The 15,271-nt window shown below is 40.8% G+C and overlaps 1 long non-coding RNA gene across 1 annotated transcript in view; it reads right to left on the bottom strand.

Annotated features, from left to right (window-relative positions):
* The window catches only part of LOC147601858 (uncharacterized), a 47,000-nt gene extending 31,995 nt beyond the window's left edge, over positions 1-15,005 (bottom strand). Inside the window, exons 1-2 of the long non-coding RNA XR_015257744.1 lie at positions 14,899-15,005; positions 14,591-14,733 (exon numbers count right to left, since the gene is read on the bottom strand). This is a non-coding gene — a long non-coding RNA (uncharacterized LOC147601858). The remainder of the gene's footprint in view (positions 1-14,590; positions 14,734-14,898) is intronic.
* Between the last annotated feature and the right edge of the window lie 266 nt (positions 15,006-15,271).

Raw genomic sequence — 15,271 nt, 5'->3', positions numbered from 1 at the left:
CTAAGAAACCTGGGGGGATTTATTTTGTACAGGTTTAAAACATCAAGCAGACTAAAAGCTGGGGACAGCATCAACATATGAGATATATAAAATCCTGTCTGCAGACAATTTGCCGACAAGCCAACAAACAAGCATTAGGATGTCCTGATTCTCTAGTAGTGAAGCTCCCACAGCATTTCTATAAGCAAAGAAGAGTTAATTCTACCCCCGCAGATTAACTTTAAGTGTGACTTGACTTTCTCAGTAATCTCATCTTAAACCCTTTTCTCACTCCACTAATGTGTTTTAAATTGGCAGGACTTCAGTGAAATTGTAGCTTCACAGTGTTTTCATTTAACAGACAACACTTTCTATCTTGGATGTAGGGAATTTCAGTGGGATGTTCTCCCACTGAAATGTTCTCCCATCCGACTTAATGGGTTCCCTTTCTACTTCATAGGGGCATTGGAGGATGTAGTTAACAGCAGCTTGCAAAGTGGATTGGAAACTGTGGATGAAGGCTTTCCTGATATGAATTATTATTAGAATAAGAAAACTAGCCTAGATGGCTAAGGTAAAAAAAAAAAAACCAACAAAAAAACACACCTAAAATTGCATCTTGCTATCAAAGAGAGAGGTCATAGAAACTACACAAACAATAACTGAAATGATTAAAGCTATAAATAAAGCTGGAGAGAAAGAATATCTGTAATCAGGATACTGCACGAAGCCAATTTGTAGTCATCTGATGTTAGATGCCTAAGGCAGGACATAGGTCTTATAAGGCTCCCTAGATAGTCAACAGAGAAAGAGAGGGCAGTTCAGCCAAGAGCTCAATTTACGTGCCTGAATAAGACTGGAAAGGCAAAAGCTCCTCTTCCTCCCTGACTGCGCACACCATCAAGGGAAAAAAGCTTTCAGATTTGAACATCTCAGTTGGATGCTTCAGGTCATGTAGTGTAGATGCCCCAAGGACTTCAGCCACTGCAAGGGTCCAGCTACACTGTAAATGATATGAGGATGTATGAAACAACTCTTCGCCGGGGCATGCAAAGCCACGACAGCAGCCAGAGAGGAGAAAGTGAGAGCGCAATGAAAGGGAGACAACAGAGGCGGTGACCCAAGCCGGTACAAAGACCTGGCACTGCTTCGTGGGTAGCTACCACACTGTGCCTCCTTGCAGGAAAGAGTCCTTGAATTAAAGGTGTTTTGTCACTAACAGGTCTGAGTTTTTATCTTAAGGCAAGCAGAGGTGAGTTTCTTGTTTTCTGGTCCCAAAGCACTCCACCTCCTATTCAATTAGATAACAAAAAAATACAGGGAGAACTGAGTGGATTTTTTAATCCTTGTATTCCCATTTCACTGGCTAGGGGAGTACTCTAATACCTGTTTACAGAGGCAAATAGTTCCACTGTCTGTGAGAGCACAGAATTGAATTGAAGTCTCTGAAATCACAGGCTATCTCACTTCTCAGAGAATGGGCATTAATCCTAATACCTTTTGCTTATCAAGGAAGCAATCTTTCATGTAAGAAAAATTTCATATTACAGCCTTGTAAGTAGAATAAGGCAGCAACATGGAGGCATAGGATAAACACAAGGTAAGATCAAGCTTTTAAATAAGTGATTTTAAAGAAAGAATATTATTGAAAATGTCCACTCAGATGATACACCTTGAAAAGTATATAAAAGTCTAGAACAATCATTCATTACAAATTCAATTTCATCCACAATCCTACGCTAATCAAATTTAGGCCACAAAATCAGAGTTTAGTAGCCTAAAATCAAAACCTCTGTGTTTTCAGAATTTACCTGTTACTCCTTAACTCATAAAGAATAATGTTATCTCAAGAAATACTGATTAAAACAACCATGCTGATTTTCTCAAGACTTAATGTGGAACAGCTGCAAGACTACACACATAAGCAGAGTACTTTCACATACATGTATATGCACACACACTGCTTTAGTCTTGCTTTATGCAATAAATTCCTTTTCAGGATATTAAAATGTATCCTTTTTTCAAATTGTGTGCTGCAGCTTTTTGCTGAGTCAAACCATCCAGACCGTCCTCAAGTAAAGCTTTTGATTATTACTTCCTTTATTGATATTTAATCCTCACAGTGATACTATAGATCATGGTAAGACTCATGCTTTCACAAAGAGGATTAACTGTACCTCAAAATCTAGCAGAGAATAATTATAAGAAGCCCAAATCCTTGTAATAAACACTTCATTTTCCCTACAATCATAACCTACAGCTGATTTTGAAACAGACTGAAAGTGAAAAAGCATAAAAAGATCATTTTACACATGTTCTCACAACCACAGCTTTTTTTTTAAAAAAAGACCATAATTTACAGTGAATGAGCTATGCCATGCAAATAATAATAATATTAAAATATTAGTGAAAAGAGCATAATTAGATGACAGCCAATTTGACTATCAAATTAAGCAGGTTAATTAGGTGGCTATTGAGGTATGATGTAACTTGCACAGAATTTTTTAAAGTGTCTTCTCTTTTCATGGTACTATGATGAATATCTTGGACTTTCCATTTGGGCTGGGGAAAAGGGAGGTATTAAACCCTATCACAATTTATTATAATAGTTAGCTGTCAGCTTGAAAGTCAAGAAGTCATCAAATTTCTAAATAAACATATTTCTTAGCGTGGGATTGCATGAATTATATATTCAGTGGTCCGTAAAGGGATAATTACACTTCAGCTTCTTTGCTATTCCTTCCTGTCCTAGCATCATTCCTCAGGCTGTGCCTGTGCCAGGCCTTTTGGTGGACCAACACTAAATCAGACTGAGGAACTGATCTGTCTGGAAAACAGGCCCCCCCCCCCCCCCCAAAAATTAGCTTTTGATTGACTTAGTACCCCAATATGACTCACAACACAATTCTACAAAGACTTACTCTAGCACAGCACAGAAGAAGATGTCTTCAAGTTGTGGCAGGGGAGGTTTAGGTTGGATATTAGGAAACACTTCTTTACTGAAAGAGTGGTCAGGCACTGGAACAGGCTGCCCAAGGAAGTGGTGGAATCACCATCCCTGAAGGTGCTCAAAAACATGTAGACATGGCACTTCAGGACATGGTTTAGTGGACATGGTGGTGTTAGGTTCATGGACTTGATGATCTTGGAGATCTTTTCCAACCTTAAAGATTCTGTGATTCTATTCTATGAAGAACAAGCAGGCTTGAGTAACAGAGACAGCAATTGCAGTTGCCAGTTTAAGCAGCCTACTTCCTAGGTTCTTCTGGTTTAATTTCTCTTTGAAAATATTCCCAAAGCACATACAAATTTCGGACACGTTTTCTATTGGACACTATGATTCAGACATCTCTGATTTGATCTCAAGTAATTAGCCCCTTCGCTTTCATAGATTTCCAGTCCCAGGAGATGGCTCCCAGTGCACCAGTTTAAATAAGGTCAACTCATTGTCTAGACAGGATGCCGAGAGCAGGTCCTTTGCCTTTTGTTCTATAAACCTACTTACAAGTTTTCTGGATTGATGATCAGCAAGAGGCTTGAGGTTTTTTAATTATTCACTGAATCCCAGCCAGTGAAAAATGTGCTAACTTTTGAAGCATATTCCTTTATGTGTGAATTTAGTTAATTTGTGCATTTGCTTTTAAGTTAGTCCTTCTGTAAATTCCCTTGATATCTTAAGCAGAATAAGCTCTGCTATGCTTAACTTTAAATTGTTTTGTGAGACTCAGAAAATGGAACAATCATAAAAGAATACCCACAAGAGTGTGTCTGATGAAGAGGTAACCAATATGATTTAGGCTTTGTTTTTAAACAATAACCAGCCACTAATACACAGTCATAATTTCCCTCTGATCTTATGAGCTGCTTTCTTTGGTATCAAGCCACTGAACTTCAGTCAAAAACTCATCAGTCATCATTTAAAAGAGAAAACCATGGAAGAATATAATTTTCCATGGACTGTGTAGCCTTGTGTTGCTTTTATGTATTGCATAAAATACAATTCAGGGGAAATACGGTTCAGGGGAAGTCTCTGTTAAAAAACTCTGGGTTTTAAGTATAAATAATTGCCATTCTTCAAGTTTACTTCAAGCCCTGGTACACCACTTCTCCTCAGGAAGAAGAAGAGGGCTTCACCTGTGATAATTCAGCCTAGCACTGCAAAATGCTGTTTATTTAGAGAAAAAGCATCCTCTTTGGAAAATACATAAAAAAACCCGCAACAAACAAATCTTTAAACTCAAACCACTTTTGCCCATACTACTACAAAGCTCCTCGCAAGACCTGTCAAAGAGCGAGACATAGTGCCTCATTCTAGCACAGGGCCATCTTTTGGCCCTGTTGGTTGTTTGCTCGTTCTCTTGAACCAGACCAGACCAGGATATGGCTCCTCTCAGGGTGCAAATCTCCAGTGAGCTGATTACCAGCATTAGGAATTGGCAAAAATTATGCCTTACTGACTGCTATGCCCAGTGATCCCTCCAGCAATCTCTAGTTCTCTTTTAAACATACATTAACCCTCTAAAAAGCTCTCTGGTTCAAAAATTTCTTTGGAAATCCCAGGTTTCCAAACTTTTACATTTCTCACTAGAACTGTTCAGGTAGTTTAAAGGAAGAAGGTGAGAGAGGTTTTTTTCCAGTGCTCTGTGAGAGTATTGTGACTGTCACAATAGTTAGAGAAGTAATTAAACCGACTGTATTTATAAGTGCACACCTTAGAATGCTTTATCAAAAAAAATTGCTTTTTGGATGGCTTTACAGGACACTATATTTGTCTGCAATGGGAGAGTGGTACAGGCAAAAAAATGCTTATATGTAAAAACTTCCAAATTAAGCCCTCTCAGAATGCAGTAGCAAAAATAATATTTCTAAACAACAGGCTGCTGAAATCAGGAATCAAAAATAGGATGAAAATTACAATGTGCAGTGTAAATTATACAGTTACTTCTAGGGCTAATGAGTCGGAGACTGCTTTCTCTCCAAGAGGAGACTAGTGAAAGAATTTGGGCTTCATTTCTTGCATCATTTGTCCTCATCCCAGTTTCCCTGGACCTCCCAAAAGCCCCACTCAGTAGGGACTTCTGCAATCTCCTGTCCTGTTGCCTCATGTCCTTGTGGCAAAAGCAGCTAATAAAATAGCCAGCTGTGTTAATTTTGTTAGAAAATAAAATCCTCCAGCAAGATCAGCACACCAGAGGAGGTAGTGAGTACCATAAATTACTTAAACTCACTGGCACAGGCTATAGATGTTATAGACAGGGACAGAAACCCATGTGTCTGTGGTACTGTGATGGTCACAGTTACAGACAGCAACATAATACAGAAACTGCCTAACCCTTGGGACTGAATTGCTGGTAAAATGTAAAAGAGTTTTTAAGGTGGAATTCAAAGGACAAAGATGTTTCTCTTTTCTGACATTTCTATTCCTCACCCTACATACCTTGCCCTCTCTGATAGCTTTTTTTTTTTATTATTTCCTTGAAGAACATTTGCAAAATTTCTGTGAGGAGTTTTGGAAATACAAATGAATTGTCACACTAGTCCCACAGTTTCTGGTATTTAATAGTCTTATTCAATCCAAATGAAGTAAGGATCTTAACAGGGCCCCAGAAAACATCAGTTCCAGAGTTGAGACTGAAAGTAAGGATACTCTTTAAAGGCAAACCAATAGATCCCCATCCCCCTGCACTTCTGCTAATAATCAACTGCAATTATTCCATTAATGAAGGGCTGGGGTGCAGGGACAAGCGACTGCATCGGCAAGGACAAACACATTGCGTGAGACAGTGGTAGAGAGAGGTAGGCCTCCACGTAGCCTGCACCAGTAATGCCCCTGTATTTTCAGATTGTGGAGCTCACCATCTCTGTGGTTAAATACCAAATCAATATCTACAGACACAACCACCATGGAAAAAATACAGAACAAAGACCTTGATTGAAACACACAGGTTTCAAACTAGCTGAGAAGTTACCCTTTTGATGCTGTTCCCCTGAAGGCATTTAAAACTAGGAGAGCGAAGGCTGAAATCTCTTCTTCATGGCAGAGCCCAGGTGGAGGTTCATGCTCCTAATCCAGGCTGCAGGATTCTATCTGACCTTGGAAAATCCTAAAAGGAGATCAAAACCCTTTTCCTTCTACAGAAATGTCTCAGAGAACAATCAAGATAACACTGAAAGGCAACCCCTTTAACTAGCATTCCCTGCAGAGTTAAAATAGGATGCCACATTATCAGTCTTTCAGTGCAGAGACTGATGCTAACGCTTGCTGTCTGTCTGGAGAGGTGACAAAACGATGGGAGCTGCACATCCTAGTGGCTGTCAGTGGAGCAGTGATGCTAAGCAGGAGAGAAAATGGACAAGCGCAAAGCAATCTGAGAAGCAGAGCTGTCAAGCTGTGGACAAGCCGCCCTTGCAGGTAGATGAGATTACACTTTAGCAGTTTTGAAGCAACATGGCAGTTTACTCCCAAGTTTCTATTAAAACTGCAGGGTTTAATGCATAGTTGTAATGAACAGAACAAGGGTCCCAATAAAAATAAGTCTTTAAGTTACTTCTCAGAACCTCTTTAAAGCTAAGGCCTAATACCAGCAAGGATTCACTCAACTGCAGTTTCTAAATCTGCTCAAATACTTTATGAAAACAGAGATACCACTTAAGGTACGGGTCTTCACTATTTACAGTCACACTCATATGGAAGTAAAGCAAACAATAGTGATGAAGGTGAATAAGTCCACTTCTGAATATGTGCATGACTTCCTCTCAATTGTCACAATCCTGTGAAACACTCTTTTTCTGCATCATTGGACAGCAGAAATTTCTTGTCTGCAATTCACAGGTTACAGAGACATGAATCCTCACTGGCAGAAATGTTTGCCCCTATAGTCCTGACACCATTTTTGTTCTCACATGGTTTGGTGCTTGGTAACAGAAGCCCTGTCTCCTAGAGTCTTGTGAATTCTTGAGAGTGATAGATCTTGTTTGCAGTGGGAAAAATTAAATAAAAAAATCCAAAAGGATCAAAATCCTAAATCCTAACAGTTCAAAGGGCAGCTAAAAAGAATATATATTTAAAATCTCATTATTTTTAATCTATCCAAGGGATTTTAAGATCTAGCTTTTGGGTTTTGACCATACTTGGTTAACAAACCTGGAAAACACATGATGTCACAGAGCAAACAAAAAAAATAGAGAAAAGGTCTTGCATTTTGCTTTAATTGACTTTATGGATAGATTGCAAGCATTTTTGCTACTGTGTTGAAAAATGATATAGTACTACAGAGTCCCCTCTGGAACACTAAATTTATAAATTTCCATTCTTGTCAGACTTAAGTAAGTTTAATCAAACTGCCAAAAATAGATCCCGAGGCAATAATTTCTGGGGTCATCAAATTGATCCCACGTTCAATAAATGACTACGTACTGATGTACTGGTTGCTGACTTTGGGTTAACCTTCTAATGTTGTTAAACCCTAGACTTCTAGTCAAGGACTACCAGGATGAAGGTGATATGATCACCTTCCTCCTGGTTTTTTTTTTCCTGTCATTGGAAAGGCACAATTAGGTAAATAATCCTTTATTTATCAGAAGGCAGAATGGAGCAACATCCTTTGTTTCTGCTTCCTGTCTGCAGCAGTGGGATACCAGTATTTTACAGTTACAGTTGGCATCAATTCCTGAGACTCCACTGGCTTGGAATGGAAATTGCCAAAAATTGAGAGAATATTGCTTTTCAAAGTCCTATTTTGTAGAGTTTTTCCTTGCATTGAAGTGGAATAGCTTGGATGAAAACTTATCCTATTTAAGTCAACAAAGTAACTAGACAGTCAGGAAGCATGAAATTACTGAGCGAATCATTCTCTTCTACCAGTGAGTGAAGAACTCATCTTGTGTAAAGGGAAAAAAAAAATGTAGTTTTGTCTAAGTTGTAGTATTCTGTCATGGGTTTGAAGAAAGATTATTCCTGTCCCAGTAGGACCCATCTTGGGAAACTCACATGGCTGTGCAGCCACCTTCTAGCCGGAGATTAGAGAAAGACAGAGAGAGCCAGAGATCAGATCTGGCCTTACCGGACAGGTGTCATTTACAGACACAGCCACACACCAAAGAGAGCCACACTTTCTCGGGAACCCGAAATACAGATTATTAATTAATTAATAATCTAAGTTTCATAACATTTTTCATCTGCTCCAGTGAGGTGCATCTTGGAGCCTGTGGTCAGACTGCCCTGTCACTGGTGACACTCATCCACCAAGATCTATTAGTCCGCCTCCTGTATGCTGCCAGATATATACCAGATGGTAACTTTTCATTCCGTACATGAATAATGTTGCTTTTTGGGAGCGGGGACATCTTTCTGGCTGTTTTTGGACAGCGCTAGCACAGTGGAGTTTTGGATACTGACAGTTTTACTAGCCACTACAATGCATAACACTAACCATAATTTTGAGGCTGGCTGTGATGGGTCTAATGTCCCTTTCCAGAGAGTGACTGCAAGGCCACATGAACGGCTACATAGCTGTAGAAAGCTCCACGGTGTCCGAGGAGCCTATTAGTGGCAAATATGTACAAATTGGCATTTTCTACTAGATTTTCCAGCCTGTTAGATGAGCAAGATCGTTACAGTAAAATTTACTCCAACTATGTAAAAACTGATGGTTTGAAACTGAGTTGTTTTCTGGACAAGCTCAGCAGCTTGTTATAATTGTAGCATGATTCAGTGCTTGAGTATCTTTCATATCTCAAGTGCTGTCTAAGCGACTAGCTTCTGACAGCAGCTGGCCTGAAGGTCACCTTCAGACAAACTGATCAGAGAGGTGGTGCTTCCAGCAGGGCAGATAAAGATTTCTTAGAAGAATCCCTTTCTTCCTATAGGGGCAAAAGCACCTGATGAAAAAATACAGTATGTCTACTACACCCTGCTCCACGACCCCTTCCTAATTGTTCTAGGTATTTTCCCAATCCTATCATTACCACCATTTGTAAAACTTTGCAGTCATTGCTCCAGAGGGTAGAACTGTGCTGTGATCCATAGGTTCCAGGTGGGAAAGTGGGATGCAAAGAAGGGGTGACTCCAGGAAGACTTAAGATCTACCAAGGAAGGGAGAGTAAACCCAAGTCCTTGTTTAGTCACCCTCTCATTAGGGCAATTTTCCTAATAAACCATTCCAGCCTTGTTTCTACCAATTCTTTTGAGAGCATCTGGGGCCATTGGCATTAACTTTTGCGTTAAGGAATGGAGCACAATGGTATACCGAGCTATGTATTGTGCTTACAGAGGCATTTTATCACATTCAGCCTTGCGCTTCTTGCACATTTCCTTTGCAAAGTGATTTCAGCAGACGTAGAGCTATTAGAATATACACCAATACTTGCAAGTATGTGCCGGCTCAGAACACCAGCTTCAACCATTGCATAGCATTGTCTCTAAGTGGGTCAGTTCATAAAATATTGTCTGTTCGGATGAGGTCCATGCTGTAGTAAGAAAAAGGGGAAAATGCAGTAATAATTGAAATGATCTGATTTCAAAAGTCTGGCACTTGGTGCGTGTTCAAAAGAACATTTCAGGGATCCACTAATAATGCTTCTAGGACACAGGAAATTTGCAAAATGTTGGCCTAAAGATCATGATTTGAAGTTTGTTTTTTTTTTTTTTTTTAAAAAAATGATAAATAAAAGGATCTTTAAGAAACTTTTGTGTCTTTGGGTTTTCGGACATTTTTATTTGTACTTTTCCTATATTTTATTTTTGCTGAGAATGGGCCTTTGGGGGCATCGTTACCTCAAATGCGTATTCAGTGTGCTACTGAGATAAGGAATTCAGTAGAATATATTGTGCAATGGCAAAGCATTAACTACTGCTCCATTTCCATGTATTCTTTAATAGCAGACATTCTGATTCAGCAAAAGAATATTTTACTGACCTTTCCAATTATTTCTAGTTCACTGGTGTGTCTAGAGCTATCTTGTCACTTTGGAATTCATTTTTGTTTTAGCCTGTGACTGCTTGGAAGCAACAAGCCCCGCTGGAATGTTAGGCACAAACTCAGCTCAGGAGACACTGAAACGTGCAGCTGTGGGGGAGCTGGGAAAGGGGCAGAAATTTGTGTAGGGGAGGTGACCCATGACACAAAGCGGGATGGGCTCCTGCAGTCTGCACCAGCTGAAGCTCTAACAGGCAAAGTTTCATCACAGTTGTGACTCTCAGAGGTTGCAGGGGCTGGTCTGTGTAGCCAGGTATGCTACTGAGAACACAGGATGCTATTTTCTACCCAGGCACAATGGGAATTAATATTTTTCTTGATGTGTCTTTCTGAGTATCCAGAAGCCCCAGGTCTCAAAATGAGGTAGGCTGTGGGAGAGATGAGGGCAGATTCCCTGGAAAGAGGATCATGAAACAGAAGAAATTATTCAAGTTCCTTTTGCTTTATAGGAGTCTGCCTTTGCTCTGGGCCTTGAGAATAAAAAACTTTGGTAAACTGAAAACTAGTTAGACTCTCCTGCTCAGTGGTCTCTTCTAGAGGCAAGTGAGAAAATTCTAAATTTACTTCAGACATGAACAAACTCTGTTTAGCCCCACATATGCTCAACTTTATCTCTGACTTTTATTCTTTCTTAGACATAATGTCAATGGTGCTATGCACAAACCTAGTCACATCTATGTCTTCCTGGCCAACACCTGTTAGACTGATAAACACTCCAGATCTCATGATCTTAACGTGATACTTCAGAAGTAAATTTTTAAAAAGGAAACCAAATTATATTGTACATGCTTACAGCCAGGAAGAATCCAAAGCATTGCTACCCACTTTGATACTCTTTTGTTTTAAATCACTCCCGGGTGCAGAGCTTGCACACAATGAGAACATTGGTTTGATTCCACTACAGTGAAACTGAAACATGTAACCTGGATAAAGACTCAGAAGTCTGTTCCCAGAATTTGGTTGCCCTTTAGTATCATGTCGGTTTGGGATAAATAAACAAACAACATTTGAATGTGTGAAGAAGCTGAGCGGGGGCAGAGGCGCAGAGGGGGAGGCGCAGGCCTCATGGGCCTTGCAGGCCTCACCCTCTGTCCTCTTGCCAGGCGGCCGACTGGGCCCGAATCGGTCCGGCCCGGCTGCAAGAAGTGGAGAGGAGATGAGAAATGAATAAGATGTAAAAAGGATCCTGAGAGACATCTGCCAGCCTGTTGTGAGGAACGGCTGCAGACGCCAAGGTCAGTGAAGAAGGAGGGGGAGGAGTAATGCTGCTCCTGGCCAAGATTCCCCTGCAGCCTGTGGTGACGACCATGGTGGAGCAGGTTGTCCCCCTGTAGCCCATGGAGGTCCACGGAGGAGCAGAGATCCACTTGGAGCTCGTGAAGGACCCCGTATTGGGGGAGGTGGATGCCTGAAGGCAGCTGAGGCCCATGGAGGGCCCGCTGGGACAGCCGTTCTGGAGAGACTGCACCCTGTGGAAGAGATGACCCACGCCGGAGCAGTTTCACAAAGGACTGTGGCGTATGGGTGGGACCCCACAATGGAGCAGGGGAGGAATGTGAGGAGTTCTTTCCCTGACCATGAAGCAGCAGCGTAAAACAACGTGTGATGAACTGACCGCAATCCCCATTCCCTCTTCCCCCCCGTGCCGCTCGGGGGGGAAGGTAGTAGAGATAACGTTAAGCTTGGGAAGAGGGAGGGGTGGAAGGAGGTTATCTTGTTCTCTGTCTCATTATCCTGCTGTTTGTAGTAATAAATGAATAGTTTTCCCCAAGTCGAGTCTGTTTTGCCCGTGATGGTAACTTTAAGGATTTCTCCCTGTCCTTATCTCAAACCTCGAGCTGTTTTTCCTTATATCATCTCTCCCTGTTCTCTTGGAGGGTGGGGGGAGTGAGAGAGAGACTGCGTAGTCTGGTCCTGATCGGGGCTGAACTACAACATATCTTTGGATTTTTAAGCCATATCACATCACTTTTAAAATTTCCAGTTTCATTTGGGTCAATCATTGGTAGGTTAGCAAATGAAAAATGTGCTGTCTCGGAGAAAAGAAAAGGGCATTTCTGCCTTGACATTAACACAGATACTTTTACTAGTGTATATTAGGAAATAAAAGAAATTTTCAAATACTTTTGCAAACAATAGAAAAGTAAGAGCAAGAAAGAGCTGTGCAGTAGTAATTGTTTTCTCATTTTCTGTTATGAAGATGAAAATTGTATTGAAGAATTTGCTTTAAATTGGAGAGAAAATAAATTTGCCTCTTGTTCAAACAGATGAAAATTATTTGTGTTTCAAGCACAGATGAGGGTTTGCAAGCTGCTTGCAGTGAGCTGGTTGTAGGTTTATCTGCTGGAACTTGTGGGTTCTGCAGAAAGGAGAGGAGGACAACACCCTGACTCAAGAGGTAAACCATAATAAGGGAGCAGACCTCAAGAACTTGGCATCTCCATATGCAGCATCAACCACCGTACCACAAAACCACTGAATCATGGAATAGTTGAGTTTGGAAGAGACCTATGGAGATAATTGTTTATGTGCCCAGGTGCTAATGCAGAGGGGCTTCAGGGTGGCCTCTGCGAGGAGAGGCTGAGGCTGCCCCAGGCAGGACACAGTCAGTCCCAGCCGGCTCCAATGCCCAACCACAGGACACAGCTGAGCCCCTCAGCCAAGCTGGGGGTGCTGGGAGGGGGAAAACCAGTTTCAGAAAGTGCCAGAGGTGGCAGAGGCAGAGGAGGAGGAAGGAGAGGAGGGGGCAGCAGCAGAAGGTGGATTTAGGTGAAAGTGTTTCAGTTTTTGACTATATTTCTTACTACCCAAATCTATTTTAATTTGCAATAAATTAAATCAGTTGTCTCCCAGTCAAGTCTGTTTTGCCCATTACAGTAATTGGTAAGTGATCTCCCTGTCTTTATCTCCCCTCACAAACTTTTACTTTTATTTTGTCTCCCTGTCCTGTTGAGGAGGGTGAGTGAGAAAGCGGCTGGATGGACATTTAGCAGCCAGCCAAGGTCAACCCACCAAAATAATCTAGTCCAATCTCCCTGCTTAAAGTAGAGTCAACTAGAAGAAATTGCCCAGGGCTGTGTCCCATCAGATTTTGAGTACCTCAAGCGACTGAAGCTCAACAGCTTTTCTGGGCAACCTGTTCCAGTGTTTGATAACCATCATAGTAAAACAGTTTTTTGTTATGTTTAAAAGGAATTTCCTGCATATCAGTTTGTGCCTTTTGCCTGTTGTCCTTTCAATGAGCACAACTGTGAAGAGTCTGACTGTCTTCTTTACTGCCCGGTTATTTGGTCCATACTTCATCAGTTTGTCTCTGAGGATGTTATAGGAGTCAATATCATCTTATTGTAGAAGATATGATTGGTTGGTGAGGCATGGTTGTCCCTTCATAAATTCCTGCTGACTACTACCAGTAACCTTCCTGTCATTAATATGTTTGGAAATGGTTTCCGTCACCTTCCCAGGGATCAAGGTGAGGCTCAGAAGCCCATGGTTTCTCAGATCGTCTCTCTTGCCTCTCTTGAATATAGGGAGTGACATTTATTTTTTTATCTTTATAAACTGGTTATGCTACCAGTAATGGGAACAAATAGGCACTCCTAGGACATGATCCAGCTGAACTTTTTCTGATATTTGCTTTAAAATTAAGTAATGTTCAGGAGAAATGCCTTCTTTTATTGACCATAAAGGAAGGACAGATGTCTAGGTCACAAGTGCATGTCCATATGTGCACACCTATATTTGGCTGAATAAATCCATAGAATCTAAAGAACCATTGACTTTCCCAACAAAGACAAGCAGGTGATGATAATACAAGTTCATTTTTTCCCCATGAATAGAAGCCTCCTCCTGCAGCAGAGTCAGATAGTAGTCAGGTCAGTTGGATGGATGAATCAATATATTTGATAGTAAAGGAACTTTCTGATTCTTTTGGTTTAAACAGTTCTTCCTAGAGGGAAAGGACTGCAGCCCACAGTCAGATCTCCTTCTTTTTAATTTATCCTGTTTGTTTCACTGAAATCCATTAAATGCTCTGGAAGATTCACTAGCCCTGCAAGGTGATCTGCTGGCTGTCCTTGAGCAATGAATGTCATGTGTTAAAGAAGCAAATGTTCCAGTCAAATTGGAATCTGATTCTTTTCCATGTGTTTAAGCTATTATAAGTGATCACAAAAAGAAGTAAAAATATTAGCAGTGGATTTTTATCTGGAAAGTAGCAACAATGTGTTTGAAAATTGAGCAGTATTCTTTAAATGGCAGTGGGTCACTACCATTCACGTTATACTCCCTTTGACTACAATAAAGAGTGCTGCCTTTCACTTTTAGTCCAGGCTAGACAGCCTGCCTTTCAATCTGTATAAAAATTAGCTTTTCACTTCTTCAAGTTAAAAAAAACCCACAAAACAACAAAACAAATACAAAACAACACAGAGAAACACAAGAGAAATGGCTGCAAGAGAAATTCCAGCCTGAAGGGTTGATCGCCTCTCTAGCACAGCTTGCTTCTCAACCCAGATTTCCTTGTCCAGCAGCAATCTTTAAAATCTGTATCTGTCTCTGCTGATGTCTGGAGGAATCTAGATCCAAGACCAGATGTGTGTGTTGCACCCACAGATGCATTCATGACTGCCTACCTTGGAGTGAATTTACCAGCTCCTGGGAGAGATCAGTTGTTCAGAGGTTCAAGAGCAATGATTCCAGGTGGGTTTGACAAATGATCTCAGAGTGGTGAAAGAAAGGCATCCAGCTCCCATGTCATTCCTTTCTGCCAGAGACTCTTTGAAAGAAAATGTAGAAGAAAATTAAAAAGCAAGCAAACAAAAAATTACCAAGGGAACAAGACACAAGAGAGGTAGGACAAAGGGGAAAAATGCTTGGAAAAACATTTTCCTCTCCTGACAAGTCTCAGTTATGCACAGAAAGCCTGTGAGAAATACTGAACCTGTGACAGCAGAAACATCCCAAAGAGAACAGTGTGTGGGGGGGAGCACAATTAATAATAAAGCCCTGTGGAATTTGTGAAGGTTCAGCACAAAAGCTTGAAGCAAGCTTTTGAGAAGCCGAATCAGCTTTAATTACTGTACTCTGGGTTATTCTTCTAAAATGCTTTTGCAGTGAAAGTTTCTCAGTCTGAAGGAGGGAAATGCTGCTCTCTGCTATCATTTCCCTTCATTGTTACAGGCTTCAGCACACAATGAATGTGTACGAGGACAAGCAGATCCTCGACGTCTTTCATTTCAAGTGTTAGGTATTTTTTTCCTTTTCATTAACAGCTTTCAAAAAGAAAAAGAACTACTTATGGCAGGGTTTTCTTT

This window comes from Chlamydotis macqueenii, chromosome 2 (genome assembly GCF_036417535.1).
Source record: "Chlamydotis macqueenii isolate bChlMac1 chromosome 2, bChlMac1.mat, whole genome shotgun sequence".
In the NCBI taxonomy this organism is placed as follows: Eukaryota; Metazoa; Chordata; class Aves; order Otidiformes; family Otididae; genus Chlamydotis; species Chlamydotis macqueenii.
Note: the sequence above shows the minus strand (reverse complement) of the source record. Positions and strands in the feature narration are given on the sequence as shown.